Genomic DNA, 13,049 nt, shown 5'->3' with positions numbered 1-13,049 from the left:
CCAAGATCTTTCATGTCAAACTCTGCAAAGAAGTGGTAGACTCGGCGACTTTCATGGATGATGAGGAGTTTGTTGAGAGTGCTCTCAACGGAAGCAAGAACAGAAGAGGGAGAGAGAGAAACAAAGAGCCACACAAGTTTTTGGTGGGTGCAAAACCACCCTAATCTTCTTTTTCATTCATTTATATATGTGTTTGAGTATTGTACATAACTGGGGTAAAGGTATAGTGACCTTTAACCCCCACAAGCTCCCACTTAAAGGACAATGTGCCTTTAAGCGAGAACAACCAGTGAGCATACTATCCAATGTCCATCAATACATGACAATACTCAAACCGTTGACTAGGTAGACTCTTCGTCAACATATCTGTAGGATTATCATCTGTATGAACCTTGACAAGCTCTATGCACTTATCCTCAAGTACCTCCCTGATGAAATGGTACCTAACATCAATGTGTTTGGTCTTTGCATGAAAGACCGGATTCCGTGCTAACTGAATAGCACTCATGGAATCACTATGCAATGTCGGTACACCTGTATAAATCCCCAAATCTCCCACTAGCCGATCAAGCCATATAGCCTCCTTGTAACCCTCTGTGGCTGCAACATACTCAGCCTCTGTGGTAGACAAAGCAATGCACTTTTGTGCGTGAGACATCCACGACACCATTTAATGTAGAGGCAGTGATCAATTTCACTCCTCCTAAAACCCTGGGACCAAATGAAAGCATCAAACTTCTGATACCATTCTCTAGGTGCTTGCTTAAGACCAAAGAGACTCTTCTTCAACTTGCAAACTGAATGCTCTTTACCCTTTTCTTTAAAGCCTTCTGGCTGCACCATGTAAATTTCCTCATACAAATCCCCATGCAAGAAAGCTGTCTTGACATCCCTTTGCATAAGCTCCATATCCTCTGATGCCACTAGTCCAAGCATGCATCCAAGTGTGGTCATCTTCACAACCGGAGAGAATATCTCATCAAAGTCCACACCCTTCTCTTGCTTGAACCCTTTAGCGACCAAACGGGCCTTGTACCTAGGCACATTATTACCTGTGACCTTCATCTTGTAGACCCATTTACATGGCAATGCTTTCTTTCCATGTGGCAAAGAAACCAAGTCCCAAGTCTTATTCTTCATAAGTGAACTCATCTCTGATTGCATAGCATACTCCCACTTGCATTGATCCTCGCGCATCATAGCCTCTCTGTAGCAAGAAGGCTCCTCGCAATCAGTAAGCATCACATAGTCTACCCCTGGAACAAACCTATCAGGCGGTCTAGACACTCTAGATGATCTTCTCAAGGGCATTTCAGCTTGCTGTCCCACCTGCATATCAGCCACATTTGGCTCATCATTTCCACCAATAGATGATCCATCATCTACCCTTGATTGTATATGTGTGGGAGTACTTGGTGGTACCATTTCTTGCACATTTGGTGCATGGACAGCTTGCTGTCTATCAACATATGCAGGTGGATTCACATCCTCAAAAGTGATTCTCCTCATTTCCACATCCCTCATGGGTTCCTTATGCATCTTCTTCTCATTGAAGACTACATCATGGCTGCGTATGACCTTCTTTGCTTCTGGATCCCAGAGACGATAGCCCATCTCTCCACTTTCACCATAACCTAGAAAGATGCATTTCCTAGACTTAAGATCTAGCTTCTGTCGAAGCTCTTTTGGCACATGTGCATATGCCTCACACCCAAATATACACAAATGAGAGTAAGAGGGCTTCTTGCCACTCCATGCCTCTTAAGGAATACCACCATCCAAACTCTTACATTCATCACATGCACTGCAGTCTTCATTGCGTCAGCCCAAAAACCACCAGAAAGGCTTGCATTGGAAAGCATGCATTGCAACCTTTCTTGAATGGTAGGTTCATCTTTTTTGCAACTCGATTTTGCTCTGGAGTACGAGGGGATGTGAGCTCCCTCTTAATCCCACGTGTATCACAGAAATGCTGAAAGTCATGAGAGAGTACTCTCCACCATTGTCAGTTCATAGGCATTTAAGCGTTCTACCTGACTGATTCTCAACCAAGGCCAGCCATTTCTGAAATACCTGAAACACATCACTCTTCCGAGCTATAGCATAAGCCCTTTCCTAGTTGCATCATCAATGAATGTCACATAGTATTCAACCCCGCTTAATGACCGTGTAGGCATGGGATCACATACGTCTGAATGCACCAAATCAAGCTTTTCAAACTCTTTCTTTCCCCTTCTTTTATGGGCTGATTTAGTATGCTTCCCATAAAGACAGTGCTCACAAAATTCAAAATCAGAGAAACACAAATGTGGTACATAACCCAAATGGCATAAGAGTTTCATGCCATTCTGGCTCATGTGCCCCAACCTGCAAAGCCACAAAGAAGTGCTTGGCTGCTTGGTTATTGCAACAACATGATCAAATACCCCTGATACATGTAAGGGATACAAAGTCCCACACTTGGCACCCCTGGCCAAAAGCATAGAGCCCTTCTGAATTTTCCAACTCTGAAAGCCAAAAGTGGTGTGAAAACCAGCATCATCTAGCTGACCCACTGAAATAAGACTCTTGGTCAACTTAGGCACATGTCTCACATGTTTCAAAATAAATGCAGACCCATTTGCAAAAGAAAACTTTATGTCACCTACTCCCACTATGTCACATGCATTGTCATTTCCAAGATGCACACAACGTGTCTTTCCACTGTCATAAGTGGAGAACCATTCCCTATGGGGAGTAACATGGAATGAAGCACCAGAATCCAAAATCCAATCATGGGAATATGCATCATCTGAAGTGGTAAGCAACTCTGCAGATAAACTAGACATGAAGAGAACGTCATTGTCACTATCATGTGTGACTGCATTGATCTCCTCGATCTTCACTTTTCCTTTGTCCTCCCTTGGACTCTCTTCCTTTTGATTTGCACCCCAATTTGCATTCTTTTTCTTATCCTTTTGCTCTCTTTTCAGCTTGTAGCAATCCTTTTTCATATGGCCCTTCTTGCCACAGTGGTAACACTCAATGTTCCGTGCCCTGGATTTGCTACGAGACTTCCCTCTTTCTTGGGACTTCCCCCTGAACTGTGATTTGCCCCTTTGCACATTTAAGGCTGCATCCTGCTTGTTGTCGCCCATAGACTTCCATCTAATCTCCTCGGCCAACAAGCTACCCACAACATCATCAAATTTCAGTACTCCACCAGGTGCAGAGTTACTGATAGCTGTACGGAGGGTATCCCATGAGGATGGCAATGAACATAAGAGAAATATTGCCTTAGTCTCCGCATCGAAATTCATTTTTTGAGCCTAAAGGTGGTTGAAAATAATATTGAATTCATTCAAGTGAGAAGCAATGGAGACCCCTTCCTTCATCTGCAGCTCAAACAACCTCTTCATGAGGTAAACTTTATTAGAAGCAGTTTCCTTTTCATAAGTGGCACACAGTTTCTTCCACAAATCTTCCGTAGTCTGCTCATTTACTACTGTGAAATAAACTGACTTTGCAAGATAAAGTCTAATAGTAGATTTTGCTAATGCATCCAACTCATTCCAATCATCCTCAGACATATTTGCAGGCTCAGCTTCAATCCCTGCCAAGGGTTTAATCTGCTTCTTATGAATAAGCACATCCCTTATTTGTTCTTTCCACAAAGAAAAGTTTGTCCCATCAAACTTTTTAATGCTAAAAAACTCCTTTTCAGACATGGAAGAGAATGCAATGATGCAAGTGAAGCAAAAATCCCAAATGCTAGTACCTACAAGAGAGAATCACACCAAATACCAGGTGCACCTAAATGTGTATGCCACAATAGAGTGAAATATCACCAAAACTCATGTCTTAAAGCATCTGACTCATGTGCATATACTATGCATCCATATGAGCAAATCTGGCCCAAAAGAAAATGCCAACTGCAATGGCAATCCAAAATGCCAATAAGTGCTAAATGACTCAAGCATAAACACCATCCACTGGCATATGCATTAATAATATCTCATCCAAGAGAGCATAGCACTATCAGTGCATCACCTGCAATGTGTCAAAGCTGTCCATCAGCATAAAATAGCATCCATGTGCAAAGTGTCTATAAAAATAGCATCCCACAAGGCAATTTAGGCCTATTAGCACATCTAATAAGGATCGCAATGCATCCAAATGGCGTATAAATCATCCACTACAACCCAATGCACACCACGAATGAGCGCACACTGCTCAAACTACAACGAGAGTAATCTGTATAAGGTATGCTCAAGAAATCATAGTCCCACGGTAATGACCGCTACTGAAAATAGAACCTGAGATGCCTCAAAACATGGGCACCATTGCATAATCGGACTCAGCAAGAAAATCTGCAAATATCTCTCTTCTAGCAGAACTCCAAAATCCCAACCGATGAGTGAGAAATGGGAGTCAACACTTATCCACTGCCATGTGGCATAAATCTAAGGTTTCAAAACCTTAAAATGAAAAATGCATAACAAAGAGACGAATCGAATACATAGAGATCTATAACTCTGAAAATCCTCCACCGAATCGCATAAGATTGACAAGTGGGATTTTTGGGCGTCCGAAACGCAATGGGACAGACGGTTTTGGAAACCGTGGTCATCACTGGGTCCAACACACGGACTAAAAAACGTTTTTGGAAACAGAGCTATTTGTAAACTCCACCGAAGTGCGAATGATGAGCAACATAGAAGTTTTAGGACCTCCTAAGTCCACCGAAACTGATAGATCTGCAAATGGTTGCTCCAAACTTGAGTTCCAACACCTGGGCAGAAAAATGCAAAAACTGACACAGTGAGTCAGAAATCCAATGAAATGATCCCAGATTCAAGAATGAAGGTGTTTCCAAGCTCCTGAAGTGAAGTAGACACCAAAAGCAAGTAATAGTTGCCTCTACAAGTCAATACTGCTATGTGGAGTCTCCTACTTCTCGTAGGTTACCGGTACATGGGAGTTATATTTTAACATACACTAGGTCGTTTTTACTATTTGGTGTGTATACAACAAGTTGTCCCTCCTTTTCAGACAGGTTGTGGCTTGATTCAAGAGTGGGAGGTCATCTGTTATCCCCTGGGAAGCAAAAACGACCTACTACATCGTGATTCTAGCTTGTGGTTTGCTATTTTTTGACTTTTTCAAATTTTAAAATATTTTTAAAAAAGTCCCTAACCTATCGCGTCCTCAACAACTTAAAAAGTGCATCATGAGGTACATGAAGGGTACCAAGGAGATGATGGGTAAGAATTTAGAAAATCACAGTCTTGAATTTAATTTTCTATAAAGTTAAGAATGCTAGATTTGGTCAACATCTCATTGAGTATGCATGGGAAATCATCTTGAACTTGGTTTGCTGTAAAGTTAATAGTGGTAGATCTATGTCTCTCTCTCTCTCTCTCTCTCTCTCACACACACACACACATGTTTTAAGGACTTTTTCTAACATGCCTTACTGTATCAAATTAGAATCAAGGCTACCTTCATCTTTAGACAAATTTAACAGCTTCTCCATTGGAATATATATTTTTGCATTAGGGTATTCTGCACCCATCAAAAATTTGTGTGGCTCTCCATCTCTCACCCTCTTCAATTCCACTTCTGTTGAGAGCACTCTCAAGGCCCATTGATGGCATCTATGAGCTTGCATGCAGCATGGGTCATGGCTATGTGCAAGCCTTAATCGTTGGCTTGCTGAGTACAAAAGTTGTTGGGCGCTGTAGTTGATGGAGGCTCTGCTTGCTCACCTCACTGAAGTTAGCTCACTAGCTCTCGTGTGCTTTGCTTGCCTAGCTTCTTTCGAAAGCTTGAGTTGGTGAAGCTTGCCAAAGCTCTTCTCACAAGAAAGGAGTTCCTATCTCTCTTTCTTAGTCTAGAACATAGAATAGGATTAACTCTCTCTCAGAATGAATAGAGTAGAGACTATATCACGAACTCTATATCTCTCACAAAGCAATCCTCAAAGAAATGAACGGTGATCTACAACAAAATGAAAACAAAAATCTCTTAAGAATGAACAAAGACCTCTCAATGGATGGAAAAATCTCTCTCAAGAATGGAATTGAATGACGGAAATTTCTTCTCTCGACGGAAGTGAACTTGCTCGAAGAACACTCAAGAGAACCCCTCAATCTCCCTATCTCAATCTCTCTTGCACTAGGATCTCGATGCCTCAACGAAAGGCAAAGATGCACTGATACCATGAACAAATATGGGGAGAGGAGAGGAGATGAGTCGAGATGAGGAGAGAGGGAACAGCTAGAGAGTACACCAAAAATGACTAACTGTACACTAGCTTTACTTGAAAATGTAGAATATATACAAACCCCTTTAGGGTTAGGGTTAGGCTTTCTAACCCTTTTCTTTATAGCACTCTATTGGGGTTAGTGCTATGCACGTATCAAACATATAATGTTCAAATGGTTCCTCAACAAACCATCTAACCCAAGCACAAGTGTTCTCTCAAAGAATGCAATGCATCTCCATGTGTATAATGCTATGGATGGCTTCTCAATAGTAAGAGCAAGCCATTACCCCAAAGACAAATTTAAAAAATACCATCTTACCCCTATGTTCACACAAGTTTGCACTGGGTCAAACGGTCTTGTTGTCTAGCCCAAATTTGCAGCCACATGCATATAGATGTCGTCTAGCCCAAATGCGCACCCGCATGCACATAGGGGCTAGATCACCCTTTTTAAATTCTTTTTTTAGGAGCAGGCTTGTGAGTAGCATGGGAAGGTTTATGAAAAAAAAGGGGCCATATGGCCCCTATGTGCGCGCGGGCACATTTGGGGCCAGACGACACCACCATCCAAATGTGCACAAGCATGTAAAAAAACAAAAAAAAAGTATCATTTGGTCCCTATGTGTGTGCGGGTGCAAGTTTGGCATCGTCTGGCCCAAATGTGTGCCCGCATGCACATAGGGGCCACATGTCTCATTTCCTTTTGGAACAAGATTGTGAGTACCTTCTTTATGCAAAAAGCATTTTTTAAAAAGAGCCATCTAGCCCTAATGTGCATCCGCATGCAAATAGGGGCCTAATGATTTTTTTTTTTGGCATAAAGACCTTCCCATGTTACCCAAATGCATGTTCCAATTTTGAAAATTAAGAAACAATGACCATCTGGACTCTATGTGCACACGAGCATGCATATGGCTAGACGAATCGCCCAAATGTGCACCCACATGCACATAAGGGCTAGATGGCCCTTTTTTTTTAAAGGGTACTAGGATTGTGAGCACATGGTAAGATCTTTATACAAAAAAATAAAATTAAAAGGTCCATTTAACCCCTATGTACAATTGGGCCTCATGGTGATGCCAACGATGCCTCTGGGTTAAATGCATGCCTACATGCACATACGGGCCAAGTGGCACAAGCATGTAAAAAAACAAAAAAAAAGTATCATTTGGTCCCTACGTGTGTGCGGGTGCAAGTTTGGCATCGTCTGGCCCAAATGTGTGCCCGAATGCACATAGGGGCCACATGTCTCATTTCCTTTTGGAACAAGATTGTGAGTACCTTCTTTATGCAAAAAGCATTTTTAAAAAAGAGCCATCTAGCCCTAATGTGCATCCGCATGCAAATAGGGGCCTGATGACTTTTTTTTTTGGCATAAAGACCTTCCCATGTTACTCAAATGCATGTTCCAATTTTGAAAATTAAGAAACAATGACCATCTGGACTCTATGTGCACACGAGCATGCATTTGGCTAGACGAATCGCCCAAATGTGCACCCACATGCACATAAGGGCTAGATGGCCCTTTTTTTTTAAAGGGTACTAGGATTGTGAGCACATGGTAAGATCTTTATACAAAAAAATAAAATTAAAAGGTCCATTTAACCCCTATTTGTACAATTGGGCCTCATGGTGATGCCAACGATGGCTCTGGGTTAAATGCATGCCTACATGCACATACGGGCCAAGTGGCCCTTTTTTTTTTGAAATAGACTTATTACCACTAAGGATAGGCTGTTTCCCCAAAAGTATTTTAAAAAAAGGGCTATCTAGTTTATGCATGAGGTTAGTGCCTCAATTTTTATTTTTTTTTGTTATCTAGTTTAAGCATGAGGTTGTAGCTAACCTCCACACAAAAAAAACAATCTCGAAAAAATTACATTTGTTGGTACAGAATTAGACATCTTCATGCAATATATGTGGTCTTTTAATAATGAGTGCACTTAGTGATCTTGTGACAACAATAAAGTGACCACTTGATAATGCTCACATTAACAATGAAAAGTGAATCATAAAGTGATTCTCAAAATTATCACATGCAATAGTAGATTACACATATCTTATAAGAGACATTAATGTTCTCAATAGATTTGAAAGTCTATAGTCTCTTTTGCACCTCCAAACTTTTCATTGCTTAATAAGATGCAATATAAGACATCCTTGCTGCACTCGACACAGCCGTTTCTCATGCATCCATCTATCCTACCTTGACACTTGCTCACGAAACATTTTGTAGCCCGTATGATTGTTATTTCTTCTACAATCACTCACACTCTTCTCCCACTCATCCATATCCTCTATGCAACAAGTACTCTAGGCTAACCCCACTACCATAAAACAAATCTTAAATGTACCCTTTGTAAATAATTCCAAGCTACTGTTAGGACATACCACTTAGACTTTCATGCAAGGTTTTTGCAAAATATATTTTAACCACATGAACCCCCCACCAACCCCACCCCCTTTGACACACACATTTTGAAAACCTTTAAAACTAGTGGTCCACATAAAATTTGATTACAATGAATTGAGATCAAATACTTTCATTATGAATACAATTTGACCACAAAATTGGATTTAATTGCAATGAAAATTAACATCATCTTGAGAAAATGAAAATTAATAGATTTCAATGTATATATAAAATGTTAGTACTATACACCATAATAGTATGATTTTTCTTTACAAGATTTTGTCTTCCTTTGCCAACTCAACTCTTCGCAATGTTGCCACTCTTCTCAAGGGTGCCAAGACGGTGGGCTATCTGAATGTGTCTGTAATTTGTGTGGCATCAAAAACACCTATGGAATCACCCATAATAGCAATCACCAAAGTTCTTTCTAATCTTCTCAAAAGTAGAGAGTGCTATATCTTGCCTCACCAAAATACATCTATGCACGATAAAGCTAAACACACAATGGACATCAACTTTGAAAGTGCCCTACACTTTAGTAGATCCTCCTTTTAATGAGGTGGTAAATATAGGATGGATGCACACAAGCTCTTGAACATCCCCATATGGTGGCCTATTGCTAAGTCCACAATTATGCTTCACCCTTGAACCGCACATTGCATTGCAAAATTGTCGAGTTCAATGACATCCTTAGAATTGTAAGAATTATATTCGTAATAGTTATTAAAACTTATAAATTTAAAAATATCAAATATAAAGAATTGGAAAAATAGCACTAACAACCAACCTTTTTTGCAGCTCGTATCCCTTTGTACAAATGTTAATGGACATTTTGCTCTCATCAATGTTTATAGATGTTGCAGATGACGAGGCTGCTACACTACTCTGCATTCTTACACGTCTCTCTTGCATTGCCATCTTTACAACTTCCTAGACCTCTTGAAACTCAAGCTTTGACATCGCTACATGACTGGAGTCATGCATTTCTTCCCATATCTTCAAGATTAGATGCTATAGTGTTGGAAATTGCCAATCCATGGAATGATCAAGCCCTTCTTCTAGGAAATCCAAATCAATGTTGCTCTCCCAAGCAGAGAGTGTTGATAGTACTTCATATTCCCTCAACTTCTTGATATAATAAATATCAATAAAAATCGAATATTCCCTATCTTTGATCATAATGTCTAGTGTGAAGAAGGATCTACATCAGGACCTCTTCTATCATACCTTCTTCTTTCTCTTCTATTTCCTCTTCTTCCAGAGTGGATTATCCCATGGAAGATGCTGAGCTTGCTCTTAAGAGACCACAATTAGCTCTATCCTTGTCAATTCTTGCACCTCTATAGTGTGTTTTTCTTTCTCTAAAGTTTTGATGGACCACTCTAGAGTGAGTCACCATTCACATTGACATTTTTTTCCATGTCTCTATCTTGCCCTCTTGCAAGCAAAGCCGTGCTAGCACCTCTTGCATGAGTGGAGATGTGGGACTCTCTTCCATCTCTAAAAATTATTGCACAATATGCCATTTCTAAGGACACAAAATTGGTTCAATCTAACTCCTCCTTTGATATTTTCCTATAATGTTTGAAACTTAGAACTTTACATATTCTATGCAACATATGTCTAAAACTAGCATCATTTTGATTAGAGAAACTTTTATGTATTCAAATTGATACTTTTTTTATTGACTAATGTAGTCACAACCTTCCAATAATTGACCAATGCAAGCAATTCTATTTGAAATTTAGACAATGTTCATTTTTTATGAAATTTCATTTAAAGCAAGAGAAAACATGAGCCTATGATGCATCTAAGACATTTGTTTGAACTTTGGAACTACATAAGCGTTATGCTGAGTCCAATGAATGCAAAAGCTTTATGCTAAGGCAAGTGAATCCACTTTTATGGGACTAGAACATGGGGATTGTGCCTTTAAATGTCAAATATGCAAGGGAATGGACATAATCTTGAGGCTCATGAGGATCTTGGGTCTTATTACCTTTACTTAGGTTTATAAGATTTTTGACAAAAGAAAACATTTTGTAGGGGTGTCTTGAGTGCCTTCCTATTGGTCAGACAAGGCACATGCTGACTTTCATAATCTAAAAAATGGCTTGATTAATGCCCGTGTGCTCATTTTTGGGATATTTTCACATCTTTTACTAAGGACATTGATTCTATTGGCATGGGTTTGGGAGTTGTCCTAATATGGAAAGGGAGTATTGGCCTTTGAGAGTATAAAATTTGATGATAACTGCAAGTAAAGAGTGATTACAAGAGACTCACATGTTTTCTCGCACAAGCTTGGCACATACGAAAAAAACACATTTGATATGGTTAAGACAAAGGGGTAGGAAAATGTTGTTTTAGTAGCCTTGTCCAAAATTATTAGAGTCGTGAACAAGGAGGGTCTTTGAGATTAGTTTAACTCGTGCAACACACACAACGATGATAAATTGATTAATCGAATTCAACGAGGAAGCAAATAGGAGAATAGGAGAAGATACAATTAAACTTTTAATAGGTGTCTTTGTTAATTAAACTAAATGTGACATTGGATAAGGTCATAAGCCTCATTAATGTCTCAAGTTTTTACTTTTGATGGGAAGATTAAAAGTTTCTTTGAGAGTAGCTAATGTGAGTACGTGCAATTTGGAGTGAGACTAAATGTGCAAATCCATTGCTCTTTGGGTATACATATGGCTCTCCCTGCCTCAATCCTCAGTTGATGGGTCGAGAAGTGTAGGTTGGATCTTTTGCCTTCCCCCTAGAAGTGTAGGTTGGATCTGCTGCCTTTGCAACATGAGGCGACACACATCTTCCCGATGGTGGTTCTCAAAGCATGTGAGACTAATTTGTCCACCTAACTCTGGGGTTTGATAATCACTCCATCCACGCATACCCTCAGGAAGTGGCCATTGTAGAATCGGACCTTTTGATGCCCCCCAAGCTCGTGACACGTGAAGCTAAAGTAGGTCCAATCGCATAATATGATCGATCTTATCCTATGGGATCTGATGGTCAAGGCATCTATGTTGTATTGAAAAGAAGGGGAGATGGTCCATCTGGATGCCCTAGATGCAAAACCATTTGGTTATGTGTGCATACCAAGCCATGCTATAACCCCACTCTTAGCTACTTGTATGTGTCACAACGGCTAGGAAGCCCATCAGGTGGTCCGCTATGCTCATCGCCCCTCCATGTGGGAAGCGAGTCCTCCAGATGATGGGCATCTAAGAAGGCCGTTATATATGATCAGGTCGTGCACTGCTCCCATCTCCATTAGGTGTCGATCATATACAAAGACCTATGCATCCTCTAAATGTCTCACTATCTCGAGCTCTTCTCATCCTCGAAGTCAAGCAAATTAACTTGGTTGCTTCCCGTTCGTGCATTGAAGTCACCTAATAGGAGGATCTCTCCTTGCCTAGAGAACTCTATGATGTATCGTATATCGTCTCATATGGGTTGTGCCCTTCCATGTTGACCTCACGGGCATATGATGATGTATCTGGAGAAAAGTAGCATACCGCAATGAAAATTACTTGTGGCTATTGCCAGACCCACATGTATCGTGCGTGCTCCTCTACGCATTACAGATATGAGCACTTGCAGATGTGATTTGAAGAGGACAGCTACACCGCCAAAACCTCAAACTCCATTGTCTCTCCTCATTGTCTTCCTATATGCTAACTCCCATGTGTATCCATTACTGAAGGCAAACCCTCTCGTTGGAGCCTCGTATGTCCCCATGTAAAAAATGATGTCTCTATCAATGTATGTCTCTGAAAAGTCTCCCAAATCAAAAGAAAGAGTCCCATTACATTTCCACACAGCTATCTTTACTCTGCTCCGTGGCACAATCCTATTAGTCTGACACGATCTTGTGTTGCCATCATCCCTATTTTCCCTTTCCTCCCTTTTTGTCCTCTCCCTTATGATTGACTTTGCCATCTCTATAAACAAACTAATTTCCTTCCTATCTTGCTACCATAACACAAACCATCCCTTCTCTGCGATGTTCTTGTTGTAAAAGCGTGAGGTCATCATCTAAATATGTCCTTGTTTCCTTCAACATTGCTATCATGCTCATATAAGTGAACCTATCTGTTGATGTCTTGAACCTCAAAATCATTGCTCGACGGTGCATCTTTGCCCACTCTTATGCCCCTTCAATAGTGAGGTTGATGCCAATTTAATTATCAGATTCTCTTCCATTCGTAGGCCTCTAGCTAGGACATTTAGTAATTTATGGTGTCTTCTTCTTTCCTCTAATGCATTAGAGATAAATTCATTTTTAGGGGTTGATGTGCCTTTCTTGACCACTCCAGTTCATTGTTCCCTTTTTTGCTTTTCTTTCACTTATTTACTGAAGGATTTCTTTGTATT

The sequence above is a fragment of the Dipteris shenzhenensis genome, chromosome 3 (assembly GCF_047967505.1).
Source record: "Dipteris shenzhenensis isolate YYH24624 ecotype China chromosome 3, Dip_SZ_1.0, whole genome shotgun sequence".
Lineage (NCBI taxonomy): Eukaryota > Viridiplantae > Streptophyta > Polypodiopsida > Gleicheniales > Dipteridaceae > Dipteris > Dipteris shenzhenensis.
Note: the sequence above shows the minus strand (reverse complement) of the source record.